The sequence below is a fragment of the Vombatus ursinus genome, unplaced genomic scaffold (genome assembly GCF_900497805.2).
Source record: "Vombatus ursinus unplaced genomic scaffold, bare-nosed wombat genome assembly UNPS02011613.1, whole genome shotgun sequence".
NCBI classification, from domain to species: domain Eukaryota; kingdom Metazoa; phylum Chordata; class Mammalia; order Diprotodontia; family Vombatidae; genus Vombatus; species Vombatus ursinus.
The window spans coordinates 8577254-8594455 of NW_020951391.1; positions in this window are offsets into that span (position 1 = coordinate 8577254).

Genomic DNA, 17202 nt, shown 5'->3' on the forward strand with positions numbered 1-17202 from the left:
AGGATGTCATCAGAGAAACACAGGACTTGGAGGGGTCCAATGTTGAATAGCTCATGTACACCATTGGCACCTATACTATGTCAAAAACATATAAGGCCTTTAGCATGGTAAATTTATGTACAGAGTCTGTAGACATGGAGAGGTTGTAATTAGAGGAGATCACCACAACAAATAGAAGTATTGGAGTCCATTGTAGAAGCAGCTACACAAACCTCTACCTTCAACAATACAGGTTATACAATCAACAAAGAGTTTATGAATCCACTTTAAAGTTCATGACTTTGCAAGTAAAGACAAAAAATGAAAAAAGATCATTATGTTTTTCTTAAAATAGGAGGAGGGGGCAGCTAAGTGGTGCAGTGGATAGAGTAACCAGCCCTGGACTCAGGATGACCTGAATTCAAATCACACCTCAGACACTTACTAGCTGTATGATCATGAGCAAGTCACTTAACCTTGATTGACTCCAATAAAGGAATTAATGAATGAATAAGATGGAAAAGGAGAAGAGAAGAGGGGAATAAGCATTTATATAGCATCTACAATGTACCCATCACTGTGCTAAGTACTTTTGCAAATATCTCATTTGATCTTCACAATACCCCTTTGAGGAAAGTGCTATTATTATCCTTATTTTTCACTTGAGGAAACTGAGGCAAACAAAAGTTAAATGACTTACCCAGGGTCACATAGCTAGTAAGTGTCTGAGGTCAGATTTGAATGCAAGGTCTTTCTACTCTAGGCCCAGTACTCTATCTACTGAGCTGTCAGTTGCCATTTAAAAAATGAAAATCGAAATCAACTTAAGATTCTAGAACAATAAAGAGAGAGACTTTGGTGGTTATCTTGTCTACCCCTAGTGTTCATTTCACAAATGAAGAAGTAGAAACAAGTAAAATTATTTTCCCATGATCACAAAAGCATTGAGTGGTGGATCCAGGATTCAAATCTCTGACGAATAGCTTTAAATCCAAAGATCTTTCCACTATAGTTCATTGCCTTCTCATGGCACTTCCTAGAATCAGAAGCTGGGAATTCAAGAAGACAGGCCTATAACCAAGAACAGATGCAATTCTCTTGATTTTACTTAATATTCAACCTGGTTCTAATGTGCTGAGCTTCTAAATGAATATGAATGGGAGAAAACAAACATAGAAAGTAAACCAATGCATGTTTAAAACTACTGAAGGGCAAAAGAGTATCGGTTAAGGTAAAATCATAAATCTTCAAAATCTTCAAATGATAATTACTCATTTACACATAATGCTGTTTGATTTTAAAGCCAGTCTATGAGTACAGATATTGTTATACCAGTTAGACAGTTATGGAAACCATCTCAAAGAGGTAAATTGAATTGCCCAGGATCACCCAACCAATAAGTAGAAAAGCCAAAACTCAAACCCAGGCCTACTGGCTTTTAATCAAACTCCTTCCCCTTCTCTATGAAGTCAAGTACAGATCTCTCCAAAAATACAGATACTTATTCTCCTCACTTAGGAGACTGCTTCAGGACACCCATTTTATTTTTGTAATTTAAAAAAAAAAATTCAGATGAAAAGCACACCAAGGAGAAGATGTCCCCTTAAAAAAAATGATCCTGATGCCTTATTGAAATTGTGCTCATGATTTCTTGCCTAGAGCCCTGCTGAATCTTTTTCAAATTCATAAAGAAAAGTCCCTCAGGATATTTCACAGTATGAGGATACACAGCCTACTTTCCTGACAGGTCATTATTGCATATCATGCTGGGAACCAATGTGTGGCCCGCTGGTGGCTGCTCTGTCTGCCTCTCTATCTCAGTGTCCTTCCGTAAATATAAGTAGAGGGCTCAAGCTTTGGAATCCTAAATGTCTGTGAGAGCTCAAAGGATCCCTGGTGATTGATTTGCACTACAGGACTGGGATGACATAAGAATTTCAGTTTAGTTCAGAAGGATTCCTTTCAGAGTCCTTGGCAAAAGTCAGTTCGCATGAGGTTGACCGCCATGTGGTTAGACTGTACTGCTGCCATCTTTTATGGTTCGGTGCTGGGGAACACTTTTATTTCATAATTAAAAGCAAAGCTTTCCAAAGGAAAAGTTTAACCGCAAAGGAACAGTTCGACCAGATTCAAAATAGAGGATGGAGACTGATGAGGGCAAGTGAAACCACAGGAAGACATATGCTCTCAACTGCCTAATTAGTTGGCAGCTTCTAAGCTGGGCTGAAGCTCACAGCTGGATTGTTGTGCCTCCAAGCATAAATCCTGTCTTCTTTTAATGATATACTTCTCAATCATTCAAATAGTCAAAGTTAACCCAAGCACTGAATGATTTCTCTCCAGTCAAGATGGCCCCAGAAAATTGGCAACCATTGGTACTGTGAAAAGACCTAAACACTAGGAGTCAGTAGGCCTGGTCTAGAAATAGATCTTCACCTTTGCCATATACTACTTGTGTGACCATGGACTCTGAGATTCAACTGGGCCTCTTCCATAAAACAAAGATCAGACCCTAGAAAACTTGGGCAGGGAGAGTCCTGAAAAGTCAGGGAAATGAAATAGATGAACCATTGAACTTTTTTTTTTTAAATTTATGATTTGGCCCCAAAGAGATTAAAAGCAGAAATAAAGATACAAATGCCCAAATAGTCACAGTACCATTTGGAAACAAAGTGGATACTCACTGATGGGGGGAATGGCTAAAAAACCAATATGAACATAATCACATATCATTAGGAAATGGCCAATATGAGAAATTGAGAGAAAATTGTTAAGACTTTTGAGAAATTATATAACCTGACATGAGGCCTAAAGGAATGAGCTTTAATTGATCACCTTACTGTGTGTCAGGCACTATGTTAAGCATTTTAAAAAATATTTTCTGATTTGATTCTTATGCTAACCCTATGATGAAGGTACTAATATTATAATAATTTTACAGTTGAGGAAACCAAGAAAGAGATTAAGTGACTGGTCCAGAGTCAAAAACAGAGATTAAATGATTTGCCCAGATACTAAATGCCTAAGGTTACATTTTAACTCAGATCTTCTTGATTCTAGACCTAGAGCTCTAACCACTGCACCACCTAGCTAGCTGCCTCTAAATACATGAACAGAATCAGAAGAAAAATATACACAGATTACTTCAGTCATCTAAACTGAAAAGATCAATTAAAGGAAGCCAAACTACAAATAACTGAAAAAATGAATAAAGGTCCTAGAGATTGGATAAGGAAACATATCCCCACTCTCCTCTTTTTAGCAAGAGGGAGGTAGGGAGAATGAAGATACATTGTCATATTGACTGTTGAGTTTTATTTTTACTTAATTGTTTTTCATTGATTGGTACAATAGAGGTTGTTGTTGTCTTATTCATGAAGCAGTCAGGAGGTGAGTGGATGCAAGAAGAGTACATGACAGGCAGTAAGGTATAAAAAGACTAGAAAGGTAGGAGGGAGTGAGGTTACAAAGACCTTTGAATGCCAGAGTATTATGTATTTGATTCTAGAGGCAATAGGAAGCAACAGGAGTTTATTAAGTAGAGGAGTGACGTGGTCCAACATATGCTTTAAGAAAATCACTCTAGTGGCTGAATGGAGGATGGATTGGAGAAGGGAAAGACTTTTGGCAAGCAGACCCACCAGTGGGCTACTAGAATTGTCAAAGCATGAGGTGATGAAGGCCGGTACTACAGTGGTGGTAGGATCAGGGGAGTGAAGGTGTGTGTATATATATATATATACAGAGAGAGAGAGAGAGAGAGAGAGAGAGAGAGAGAGAGAAAGAAACAGAATCCAAGTTTCAGGACAGATCTTGCCAGAAGTTTAGCAGAGAAGCCATTAGAAGACAGGGTACCTACCAGGAATCATTCCCAAGGCATTTTGGAAGTAGAACTTGGTGGGACTAATACTTTATAGGAGCTGAATTAATCTGTGAACCTAATCTAACTACCCAGTGATTAAGGTGGCATAGAGGGGATGATACCTTCCAGGTATTGGGGTGACCCCTAAAATTGAGGGAACATACATAGTAGAGGCTTGACAATAGTAGGCAAAATAATGGAGATTAAATACCTTCAGACCTCTGAAAGTTGCCAAAGAATCCTGGGGGGAAGGATGAAATAATATAACTAGCTTTTGGGCAGTGGAGGTCAGAGCAAATTGTTCTTTTGAGTCAGTAAAAGAATATACACATGCCATCACTGCCTCAATATGAAATTGTATCAGGATCCTTGTTTGTCCTAAGTAATTCACATTAGTGTACCTCCTGCCATCAGCCACTGAGTACAAATTGTTTGCTCTCTTCATATCTGTTGTGGGTTCCACACATTCTCCCCAAACCTTAACGGGGTATGTAGGCCACATGACATTAGCAATTTAAGGTGAATGCATAGTCCTTAGTTACAGAGATTCAGAAACAGGTTAGAGGTAGCACCATGATATTGTTCCTTACTTGATTGGCCAAATGAATTAAGGCTCACTTTTGGTGACATGAGAAATCCCCTGTCAGCTCCAAGCAGGGGGTGTAGTTTTTTTAAAATGACAGACTTTTCATTTCCATGCAGACTGAAATTATGAGCCTCAGCAAGTGCCAATGAGTGGCAACCCAGAAAACTAAGATTCTCACTATATGCCCTTGTTAAACATTTGTACTCTCACTGTTGTAATCCAGTAATAAAGGTGTGGATTTTTTGTTATTTTTTTGTTGGTTTGTGTTACTGTTGTTATTTTTTCTAACTGCTCCTTGACTCAATCTTACCACGTAGCAGAATGACAGATTTTGATAGAAAAATGGTGTTTCAGCAGGCATCTGAGAGAAATGATCATTTCTCTCTTTTATTAAATTGTCAATTATTGGGAAGATCCAGTTTTTTTTTCTTTTTCCTATTTCATAGTCCAGTCTTTCAAGGAGATTTCTGACCTTGCTCAAAAACTTACCCCACCTAGACTATCTTATATAGGTGGAGTTGTTGGTTCACCCAACTAGAAAAACCTTACAAAGAGATTCTAGTCCAGTGAAATCCAACCCATTTTGTTTTAATCAGTCAGGTCTGAGTAGGAGTGGACCCCCTTTTGTCTAGATTGTCCTAGGTAAGAGTAGTCTGGATGAGAGATGAGTCTATTTGTCCAAGACTGAGTGATCAGAGTCCCTTCCTCCTCATTGGAATCAGCCCACTTCTCATTATAATATTCAGACTTTCATTAACTGTTAACCAATCAGAATTGATTGCCATCTGTCTGGAACACCCACTCTTCCAAGGGCATATAAGTATTGAGTTCCATGAGGGGTCTTTGGCATTTGAGAGTGCCACTGACCCCTTTTATTAACTACTCACTAGCATAATTAGTAAAATGATTAATTACCCAGAAATTATGTCTCTTGAATTTTTTATACCTCACGAATCTAATCCAAGCCATACAGGAAACAAAAAGAAAACCAAAACAAAAAAACCCTACTATAACAAACCCAGCAAGTGGTGACCCAGCCTCAGCATGACACGGAGGGGAGACCCACCTCATCTTGAGGCAGGCTCCACTCTTAGATGGCTCTAATTGTTTGGAAGAGTTTCCTATGGAGCCTAAATTGACCTCTCTGCAACTCCCACACAGTGTTCCAGGTTCTCCATCAGATTTAGATAGAAGGTTGCAGTATGATATTATCATAAGAACTGGAGAAACAACAAAGATGACACAGAGCTAAAGGAAAACTAGACTGAATTAAAGGAGGTCTCATGTTGCACATGCAGGAAGCATACACCAAGCTAGAAACCGAATATTTGTTTTTAAAGCAACTTAACAAGTGACCATGATGAATGGTTCTCGCAAAAGGCTAGCATGAAGACAAGATATTAATTGTTGCTATTTTCTATTGAGGATGGAAGATATTTAATTAGAAAGTGGGCAAAAATTTCCTACTTTGAGATCAAAGGTACTTATTTAATCACTTGCCAATCAATTGTCCAACTACATCTGTGACCCCAGCTTTATATCCTCAATCTGATTTCCCAGTCTCCTTCCCATTTCCTTTGAAATGATGCAGGTGATAGAGTTCCCACGACTTCTTGGGAAGCTATTTGGCAGTGTAATCGACCTCACACTTAGGATTTCTTTGCTGTTATGCAGTCTAGTTTTCCCTTTGCACTGTCTCATCTCATTATATCTACAGTTTTTACCACAGTATCACATTGCAACCTTCTATCTAATTTTCAATACATTGTCACCTACTTGTCTTTTTTAGCGCTGCTGCTTAGCAAGCATTTCTCTCACATAGAATCACTTCACTTCAGAGCCCATTTGCCAGGTGCATGGTACTAACTTGCACCACTGCAAGATGAATTTTCTTTAATTTCCTACTCATCTTTTTTAACCTTGTTCATAGCTTTTTCTCTTAAAAAAAAACTTTTTTTGATCGTCACATGCTCTGAAAAATGTATTGAACAGCAGGAGCAAGATGCTTCCTTTCTTGGAGAGAAATGGAAAAACGTCTCATTATTCTGGTCTATTTATATTAAAACATAGCTGCTCTGCTCTCCTACAGGTGGGCATCTGCAGGTGATTGCCTACAGGAAGTCGCTGAAAGTTAATTCAAATGAGTGTACTTATCACAGCAGGAAAAAAAAAGAATTAACCTTCAGACAGTTTGCAGATATACTTTGCTGCCTCCCTCAATGAATGTGTCAGATTGAACAGTAAAATGGGTTTCCAAAGGATTTTCAACTTCCTAAATGCCAAATTGTATCCATTAGAAAATTCTATTAATTCACAATCGCACAGAAACTCCATGTTATTGTTTGAGTTTTTTGTTTTTTGTTTTTTCTATCTACTCGAATGGCAATTTGGAAGACAAATAAATTATCTTCTGTTCACATCAAAATCTATTTCATGTAACATCTAATGATGTAAAGGGTTTTATCCTTACAAATCTGTGTGTGTGTGTGTGTGTGTGTGTGTACGTGTGTGTAAGATCTCCTAATTTCAAAACACATTCATTGCTCCAAATGATAGTGTATGTTGCCAAAGTCAAAATTATTATTCTTTCAACTTAGTATTATAAGATAATAGTTTCAGAGCTGAGTCCATCAAGTATAAACTTCTCATTTTACAGATAAGGGAACTGAAGTTAATCATTATCTTGGACAAGTGGCAATCTTTGGCTTGTTGAAGGAAGCGCATTGATGAGTGAACAAATCTATGGAAATATCAAATAATCATTTTTTGATCATCGGGTTACAATTAGCCTTAATCACTGAATGAGTGTTGCCTCAGATAAACTGAGACCTAGGAAAGATGTTAGCTTAAAAAGGCCAAGGTCTCCCATTGCATCCGGCCATCTGCACCCCACTACATTGAGCCATCTCCAGTTGTCCTGATCTATATCTTGCCACTGGACTCAGATGGCTCCAGAGGAGTGAGGCTGGTGACTTTGCATAGCACTCTCTCATTTAAATTCAAATCATTTGCAAGTCATGATACCACCTTCCTGATGTCATGGTCCTCTTTGAGAACAAAGGACAAACAACAGGAGTGTAAGTAGACCTTTAGTTTGGCACGCAGCTATTGTGCTGACCTCATTGTTGTATGCCCGTGAAACCTGGACAGTCTACCATTACCATGCCAGAAAATTGAACCGCCTCCATTTGAATTATCTTAGGGAGATTCTGAAAAATCTCCTGGCCAGATAATGTGCAGATACTGACGTCCTATCTTGAGCTGACCTGCCAAACATTCCAACCCTACTGCCGAGAGCTGTGTGAATGCCAAACATATTTTGTGCCTACAAGACTGTTTTATGGAGGACTGGCACAAAGTGAGAGAGCTCATACAGAGATCAGAAGAAGCAATACAAGGACACTCTCAAAGTCTCTCTGAAGAACTTTAGTATAAATCGCAATACAGGGGAGATGCTGGCACCTATCGTCGTGTGCCTACATCAAAGAAGATGCTACGCTATATGATCGAAACAGAATTGCAGTAGCACAAAAGAAATGTGAGAAGCACAATTCTAGAGACATCTCCATTGCAAATGTTCAAATGGACTGTTTGTGTCCAATCTGTGGCAGAGCGTTCTGAGCTTGGGTTGGACTGATCAGGCAGAGTCAAACCCACTTGACTCCAACTTGACTCCAACGTCAGGTTGTCATTGGTCCTCTCTGAGTATGAAGGACAAACAAGAAGAGTATAAGTAGTATGAATAATGGTAATGACAAAGTGTGGCATAAAAATGTAAAAGAGAAACTAGGATACAGGACATTCTTATGTGAAGAAAACCCTACTGTGCCAACATGGGATGACATCAACTCTGTAGTATATAATCTTAGAGAGTTGACTAGAGGACCGAGAAGTTAATTGATTTTCCCAGGGTCACACAGGTATTATGTATCTTAGTTAGGACTTGAATGCAGGCTTTTCTGACTTCAAAGCCAGCCCCTCTATTCATTATACTCTGCTGCTTCACAGTTGATAGGCTCTGGGAAACATTATTTTTACATTAGACCAGTTTCTTTTTGGTAATTATATCCATGATGTTATCAGGATGATCAGTTGACATGGGAGGAAGTATTTCGTAGAATCATAGACTCAGACTTTGAAGGTCTCTCAAATGTCATCTAACGTAACCCACTGCAGAGTGTCCATCTCCTCACTCACAGTCCTAGGCTGTCATAGTGCTGCTACCACTGGGGGTGTGAGGTGTGTTCAGAGAAGACTAGTGCCTCTGGTGTGAGAGCTGCCGAGCCCTTTTCAAAGCTCTTTTCCACTTTTTGTGTCTACACCCAACTCCCACCTAAGGCTCCAAGAAGCTGTAGCATGCTCAGCAGCGAAACCCCAGTAAACCATTTCAGCAAGGGGTCTCAAATCCTTCGGTGAGGTGGAGGGTGTCTACCTCAAGCATGTGAAGATATCCCCTGGTGGAATGGGCAGATGAGAACAATTTGTTCCAATGGCCATGAAGGCAGCTGAAGCAGGTGCTGTGGAGTGCTTAAAGTTTGGTTAGACATTGAAAACACTAAGGTCATCCACTGAAATCCCAGGCCATCACCAGTCATCTTGACTCTGTCCTGCCATTGGACTGTGATGACTGTGAAAGAGAGAGAGAAGCCAAACAACCTGGTGCAACTTCGCTTCATTTAAATCCAATTTATGCACAAATCAAAAGACATCACCATACCATTGTTACCAATCTCAAGGTGATGAAGTGCAAGTGATGAAACAGCAGGTGTGGACTCCTTGGAAGATGTAGTCACAACCCTGCACACAGGCAGCCCAGGCCGTAAGGTCGTCTTCTCACTGGAAGCAGGAATGGGATTTGGCAGCCCCAAGTGTGTCTGAGCAGTCTTTTAAGGGCTGCTATATTCACCTCTTGGTGTGAGGCTAGAAGGGACTAGGAAAGATGCCCTAAAAATAATCTGCTTTATCCAACCCTGGCCTGTTTAACCACAGCAAGCAGAGAATCTACCCTGTAGGCAAAACAACAACAAAAAGAAATGCAGAAAAACTTTTGCAAAGATGGTTTCTCTCATCGTCGGCACATGGAACGTGCACACACTTACGGACAATACAAAATCCAGCAGAGCTGAAAGATGAACAGTTCTTATTGCAAGAGAACTCAGCAGATAATTGCATCCAAACAGCTGTCCTGGGTGAAGCAAGGCTGGCAAATTAAAGCCAACTTACTGAAGTTTGGAGCTGGTTACATTTTTTATTTGGAGTAGCCACAGTGAAGGGGAGTGCCATGAAGCTGGTGTAGGTCGTGCAATCAAAACTTATCTAGTCAACAAGTTTTTATGCCTACCAAAAGGAATGAATGACAGGCTCCTGACAATGTGATTGCTACTTGCAGGAAAACCCTACTCCACCATCATCAATGCCTTTGCTTCCACTACACTCAGGCAAGGCAAGCACTCACATTGTGGTCAGATGAAGTGATACAGGGACACTTTCAAAGTCTCTCTGAAGAATTTTGAAATTGATTGCATGCCATGGAGACACTGGCAAAGGACTGCCCAGCATGGCATGCCCTCATCAGAGAAGGTGCTATACTCGATGAGCAAAGAAGAATTGAAGTAGCTCGAAAGAAACATAAGATATGCAAGTTTAGAGAACCCACCCTAAATGTTCACAGGGACTATTTATACCCAATCCATGGTAGAGCATTTGGGACTTGTATTGGTTTCGGCCATAGTCCAACATAATATAACATGACTCTAATATAATGATGGCATTTTGGTCCTCTTCAAGAATGAGGGACAATGACCAACCACTGTGTTCACCCTCTTTTTGAATCACTTGTTAAATCTCTCACTCAGCTTTTGCCCCCCTTACCCTCCAAAAGCCTCATGATGAAAAATGCTGTTCACATCCAGAAAAATCTGAATGCAGATCGAAGCACATTATTTGCACACTCTCTTTTTTTTTTGTTTCTTCTTTCTCATGGTTTCTCCCACTGGTTCTAATTCTTCTTTACAACATGACTAATGGGAAAATAGATTTAATATGCATGTATAAGTTGAACCTATATCAATTTACATGCTCTCTTGTGGTAGGGGGAGGGGAGATATTGGGGAAAAAATTTGGAACTCAAAATCTTATGTAAGTGAATGTTGAAAACTAAAAATAAATAAGTTTATTATTTAAAAAGTCCTTTTGTCATAAATATAAAGGATATACAATATAACAAAATCTCAATAAAATTGTGTTTCTTGAAGACAGGACCTATGTTCATTCTTTTTAATAGCCTTATAGAACTCAGTATATAACCCATCCCAAAATAAAGCCTTTCCTGGTCCTCCCAGCTGTTTGTATCTCCTTCAGCAATTATCATTATTTTTGTTGTTGTTGTACAGTTGCTTCAGTCGTGTCCAACTTTTTGTGACCCCATTTTGGGGTTTTCTTGGCAAAGATACTGGAGTAGTTTGTCATTTCCTTCTCTAGCTCATTTTACAGATGAGGAAAGTGAGGCAAACAGGGTTAAGTGACTTGGTCACAGAGCTAGTAAGTGTCTGAGTCTGAATCTGAACTCACAAAGACAAATCTTCCTGATTCCAGGCCCACAACTCTAGCCACTGTACCACTTATGTGTCCCTCTCTGCAATTACCTTGTATTTATTTTGTTTATATTTTCCACATTCTTATATATGTGCATGTTGTCTCCCTATTAGAATGTAAGCTTTCTGAGGGCAAGAACTATTTCATATTGTCTTTATGTCCCCAGTGCCTAGCATAGCACCCGAAACACAGTAGTATTAATACTTATTGATTGATTAGTTGATAAAATAGATATAAATAGAATTGAAAACCAACATACCATGTGGTACAGCAGGGAGAAACAGCTGAATTTGGAGTCAGAGGACCTACATTCAAATCTTGATTCTATCACTTCCTACCTTGGTGACTTTGGGCAATAACAATGGCTAGTATTTCTGTAGATTTTTACAAAATAATTTACATATTTTACATTCGACCTTCCCAGCAACCCTGTGAGGTAAGTGCTAAAATTAACTCTACTTTACAGATGAGGAAACTGAGATTTAAAGAGAATTAAGTGACTTGCCCAGGGTCAAATGATTATTAAGTGTCTGAAGCATGATCTGAGCACAAGTCTCCCTGACTCCTTCTCCAGCATTCTATCAACTACGCTGCCTTTCTGCCATTATATTATCTAACTGAAAAATGGCAAATTCACTTAACCTCTCTAGTCCCCAGTTTCTTTATTTGTAAAATGAGGGGATTAGATCAGATGATTGCAGGTACCTCCTTGCACTAAATCTGAAATTCTACAATCCTATGACTTGATTTTCCTATCTTGGCTCTGCTATTTAGTACCTTAGTGTTTTTGGGAAAGTTCTTTAATCTCTCTGGGCCTCAGAATCCTCATATTTAAAATGAAGGAGTTGAACATAGATGACATCTAAAGTTCCTTCCAGCTCTAAATTTGTGCCTCTATGACAATATAATAAAAGGCTGACACATAAAATGCCAGTAGGCTACAAGATAGCTACTAATCAAATATCTTCACCTCAGTGTTATAAGGAGCATTACACCATACTAGAAAATTCAAGAATGGATGAATATATATTCCCAAAATTTCCCAAAATTCTTTTTCATAAAAAAAAATTATTAAGTGGAAACAGTCATATGATTTGGGTGAGGCAATCAATCTATGTAAGTTGCATTGTTACTTCATCATAAAAATACAGCGTATGGGATTTATTACACCACTGAGCTCAGAAGGATAAGAAAACACATCATCTAGGGAAAGAAGAGACTTCAGCTGAGCCAACTCAGTTTGGGAGCATTTAACTCAAAACCTTCACATAATTTCCTTTTATTTAAAGCATTATTAAGAAATATCCTCTAGCTTATCACATGTGAATTGCAAGCCTCCCTTGGCATTAACTTTGACACATACGGAGCACTTGGGGGATTATATTAATTTAGGTAGTCGTACCTTTTAGCGAGCATTTGATTGCACATGATGCAAGAGGATTTACTCATGTTATTGATTTGTTGGCAAATATATTGGGTGAAAATCCCTGGGTATTGTGGCTAGCTGTGCATTCCAAATTTTATTGGATTTGAGAGCCATTTTCCTCTGTGTTTAAACTTGTGATATCTTTCTATAAATAGAAAAGCCCAGGTGTTAACTGCAAAAGAACATTCCCTATTATTCAACTGAAGGAAAGGCTTTTGTTTCTGACTCTCATTTATAACCAGGGCTTCTGAGTTCTTTTCAGTTTTAATTTTGTTTTGTCACTTCCTAATCAGGAAAGGGGAAAGAAAGTGTGAAATTTCTGAGAAACAATTTTAGAGCAGACAGCCCCTTTGCATCCTATAGTCAAATGCTAGGCTGCACACATACGTTCGGCAAATTACAAAAGGCATGCCCTCTAAACAGTGAGCCTGGGTTGTAATTTTAAAATAAGGTGCTTAGGATAAAATTGGTCTTCAATTTAATTTGAATACAGAATTTAGTGCACTGCTTGTTTCAAGGGGAACCAAAGAAAACTTTTCTTATCCTTACTGTTGTGAGACCAAACAAAAATGTCGCAAAGCTAGGTTTCATAAAGCTCATACTCTATCCCAGTGCTAATCTTCAGCATCTGAAACTTTCCAAGGATGGAAGGATCTTATTTCAAAGAAATGCTCCCTATGCTTAGGAAGTCTGAAGCTGCTAGCTTTTATAATGTATTGAGCAAGCATGGCATAAGAAATAGAATTTATTTAACCTTTTCCATGTCCTTGGGAATATAGATGAAATCCACGGAAATGTCAGTCTGTTGACCTTGTGGATAAACCCTGTGTCACAGGATGGAACACTGACTGAGAATAAAAACAATTACAACCAGTAGAATTGGGGTTATCACTTATTCTTTCCATGGATGATGGTCTTATAATATTATTCATCTTGTGACACATCTTAATAACAAAGCAGCATGGTATCAGTAGTGTTTTGTCTTTAGCTCACCTTTCTTTTTCTTTGACTTTATCCTTTGTTTGAATGTCAGTAGACAGTAAAGGAACTTGGGATTCAGTGGACTATCAGGCATATAGAATTATATTAGAACTCACTAATGTAATAGTATACTTTGTAAAGGGGTCTTGGATTGGACTTTAGTAGATGAGAATAGCTTTAAAAAGAGACAATTCTAAACCTGATGCCGGGGGAAACTACCTCATAATGAGAGCTGCCCAAAAGTGGAACACCTTGTCTAGAAAGGTAATGAAGTCCCACTTCCTTGGAGTTCTTCAAGCCAAGGCTGGATAATTCCATGTGTATGTTATCATGGGAATTTCTTCATGTTTGAGCATGGCTGCTGAGGTCCCTTTCAACTCTCAAATGCTGAGCTTCTATGATTCTCAACAGGCTGGCCATCCCATAGCAAGTTGAAATCTAGACAATATGTCATCTACCCACCAGGCATATGCTAGGACTAGATACAAAAAGTACTGAGTCATCTGTAAATAAGAATACTTAGAGAACTTCACCATATTAAGAAATCATCCTAGTTTAGACTCTATGCAGGACATCCTCCAATTTACTCTTTTGTATATACTTCTTATAATTGGTTGCTACTTATAATCACATATCAGGAACCTTAAAGAACATCTAGTGATTAATCTATACCTGAAAAAGAACCCCTCAACAAAATAATTAAGAAGAACTTTTCTAGCTTTGGACTGTAGACTTGCAGTAATGGAGAACCCACTACCAAGAGAATCAATTCATTCTGATTGCCAGGGAGTTTCTCTTTACCTCAAGTATATATATGGCTTTTAAAAAAAAAAAAAACTTTCACTTATTGTTCCTTGTTCTACCTTCTGAAGCAAAGTGAAATGGGTTTATACTATCCTTCATGGGACAGTTCTCAAAAATATAAAAAGACAGTTATTATGTATTTCTTGAGTCTTCTCTTCTCCAGGCTAAACACTCCCAGGTATTTCTTTATAAATATTTTATTTTTCCACTTAGGTGTAAGAACAACTTTTATCATTCATTTTTTTAAAAAAAATTAGTTTTGTGAGGAATAAAACCCCCAAGAGAGAGAGTTTCCAGAGAATTAATAATCTATTTATAATTAGGCTAGCCTGCAATCAATAAATTGATAATTGATTGTCAGTGGTTTCTCTTGGTAACCAAAGATGCCAAAGGAGCCTCTGAAATGCCTTAAATGTGTAGCTTCCAAATGGGAACTCCCCTGACAAGTGGAACTCAACCCTGATTGGTGGACATTTAATGAGGATGTGGGCTAAAAGTCATCAGCTGCTGCTGCTGAGAACTCTTGATCATGCAACTCAGCAGCCTGAAGGCATCTGGACAGGAAAAACTATTTCCATCCAGACCTCTCTAGCTAGTGTTCTCTTTCATGAGTTGGATTGTTCTAAATTCTAATGGGGGGGGATCAAAGATAGGAGGTTCCTCCCTGAGGCAAAGTTTCCCCTATACTGGATTATGTTTATACTCTAAACAGGAATTAGGTTTCCCAATTGGATGGGATCCTGCCCAGCCTAGTTAACAAGCAGCTTGTACCTTGGGGGCTAAGAGTAATCTCATCACTCAGTCGTGCCCCTCTGAGATTGACTGACCTTTTCAGAAACTGGTTCTTAACCAAAATAGGAAGGAAATAATGGATCATAAATTAATAATTAGTTACTAATATAATAGTATAATATTAATTTCTCTCAGTTCCAAATTCTTTCCCTCCCTCTCCCCTCTACCCCCACCTTGAGAGGGCAAGCAATTTGATATAGGTTATACATGTGCAGTCATACAAAGCATAATTCCATATTAGTCATGTTATGGAAAAAAACCCAGACAAACTAAAAACAAGAAAAATAAAGGTTTTTAAAAGTATGTTTTGATCTGCATTCAGACTTCATATCCTTCTTTCTTTGCAGATAGATAGTATCTTTCTTTATAAGTTCTTTGGAATTATCTTGGATCATTGTATTGCTGACAAGAGCTAAGTCATTCACAGTTGCTCATAATATAATATTGCTGTTACTGTGTACACTGTTCTGGTTCTGCTCACTTCACTTTGCATCAGTTCATGTAAGTGTTTCCAGATGTTTTAGAAAACATCCTGCTTGTCATTTCTCATAACACAATAGCATTCCATCATGATCATATACCGCAACTTGTTCGGCCATTCCCTAATTGATAGACATCCCCTCAATTCCAATTCTTTGCCACCACAAAAAGAGCTGCTAAATATTTTTGTATATATAGGTCCTTTTCCTTTAAAAAAGATCTCTTTGTGATATAGATCTAGTAGTGGTATTGCTGGGTCAAAGGTATGCACAGTTTTATAGCCCTTAGGGCATAGTTCTAAATTGCTTTCCAGAATGGTTGGCTCAATTTACAACTCCACAAACAGTGCTTTAGTGCCCCAATTTTCCCATATTCCTGCCAATATTTGTCATTTCCCTTTTCTGTCATGTTTGCCAATCCAAGAGGTATGAGATGGTATGTCAGAGTTGTTTTAATTTGCATTTCTCTAATCAATATTGATTTGAAGCATTTTTTTCATGTTATAGCTTTGATTTCTTCATCCAAAAACTGCCTGATCATACCCTTTGACCATTTATCAATTGGGGAATGAGTTGTATTTTTATAAATTTGACTCAGTTCTCTACATATTTGAGAAATGAGTCCTCTATCACATAAACTTGCTGTGTATAGTTATGATTACTAACAGTATTTCCCTCCATCTTATTTTCCCCTGTTTATCCTTCTCTCTCGCTCTCTCTCTCTCTTTTCACCCTATCCTTCCTCAAGCATTTTGCTTCCGACCACTGTCTCCCCCAATCCACCTTTCATTCTTTTTTCCACCACCCCCCTTCTCTTATCCTCTTCTTTCACTACTTCTCTTTCAGTAAGAGAGATTTCTGTGCCTGAGTGTGTATGCTATTTCCTCTTTGAGCCAGTTCTGATGAGAGTATGGTTCAAGCAGTATCTGCCAACCCCATCATTCCCTCCTCTGTAAAAGTTCTTTTGTATCTCTTTTATGTGAGACATTTTACTACTTTCTATCTCTCCCTTCCCCCTTCTCCCAATGCATCCTTCTTTCTCATCCCTTAATTACATTTTTTTTTAGATATCATCCCATCATAGTCAACTCACACCTGTGCCCCCTGTCTACTACTCCTAACTGTCCTAATAATAAGAAAGTTCTTAGGAGTTACAAGTATCATCTTTCCATGGAATATCAATAGTTTAACCTTAGTAAAACCCTTATGATTTCTCTTTCTTGTTTATCTTTTTTGTGCTTCTCTTGAGTTTTGTACTCAAAAGTCAAATTTTCTATTTCCACTCAGAGCTAGTTCTGAAAGTCTATAACTTTTCGGTTCTTCTAAGGGGGTATGATCTAAGGAGAGGTGTGGTTACTCTTCTCCAGACCTATGCTCTGATCTGTGAGGAACCATAACCACTCTTTTCTGCCCCCAAACTGTGACCAGGGTTGCTGCTCCCCTGCAGCTGCAAGCTCTAGTTTTCTAGTGCTTCTCCTCACCCTGGGACTGTGACCTGGGCAATGAAACAGAGTCCTACACCCAATGGCAGCAATGGGTCCTCTGTAATCTTTTTTTTTCTGACCAGTTGTCCAATTCCCTTACCATCGTGAGCTGAGAGCTCTCAAAGTTGCTACCAATCCAATTGCCCTCAGCCCCACTGCTAGCTTGGTGGGCTAGGTTGCACTCCATTCTTTCCCCAATGAGGCAGACCTTTCCT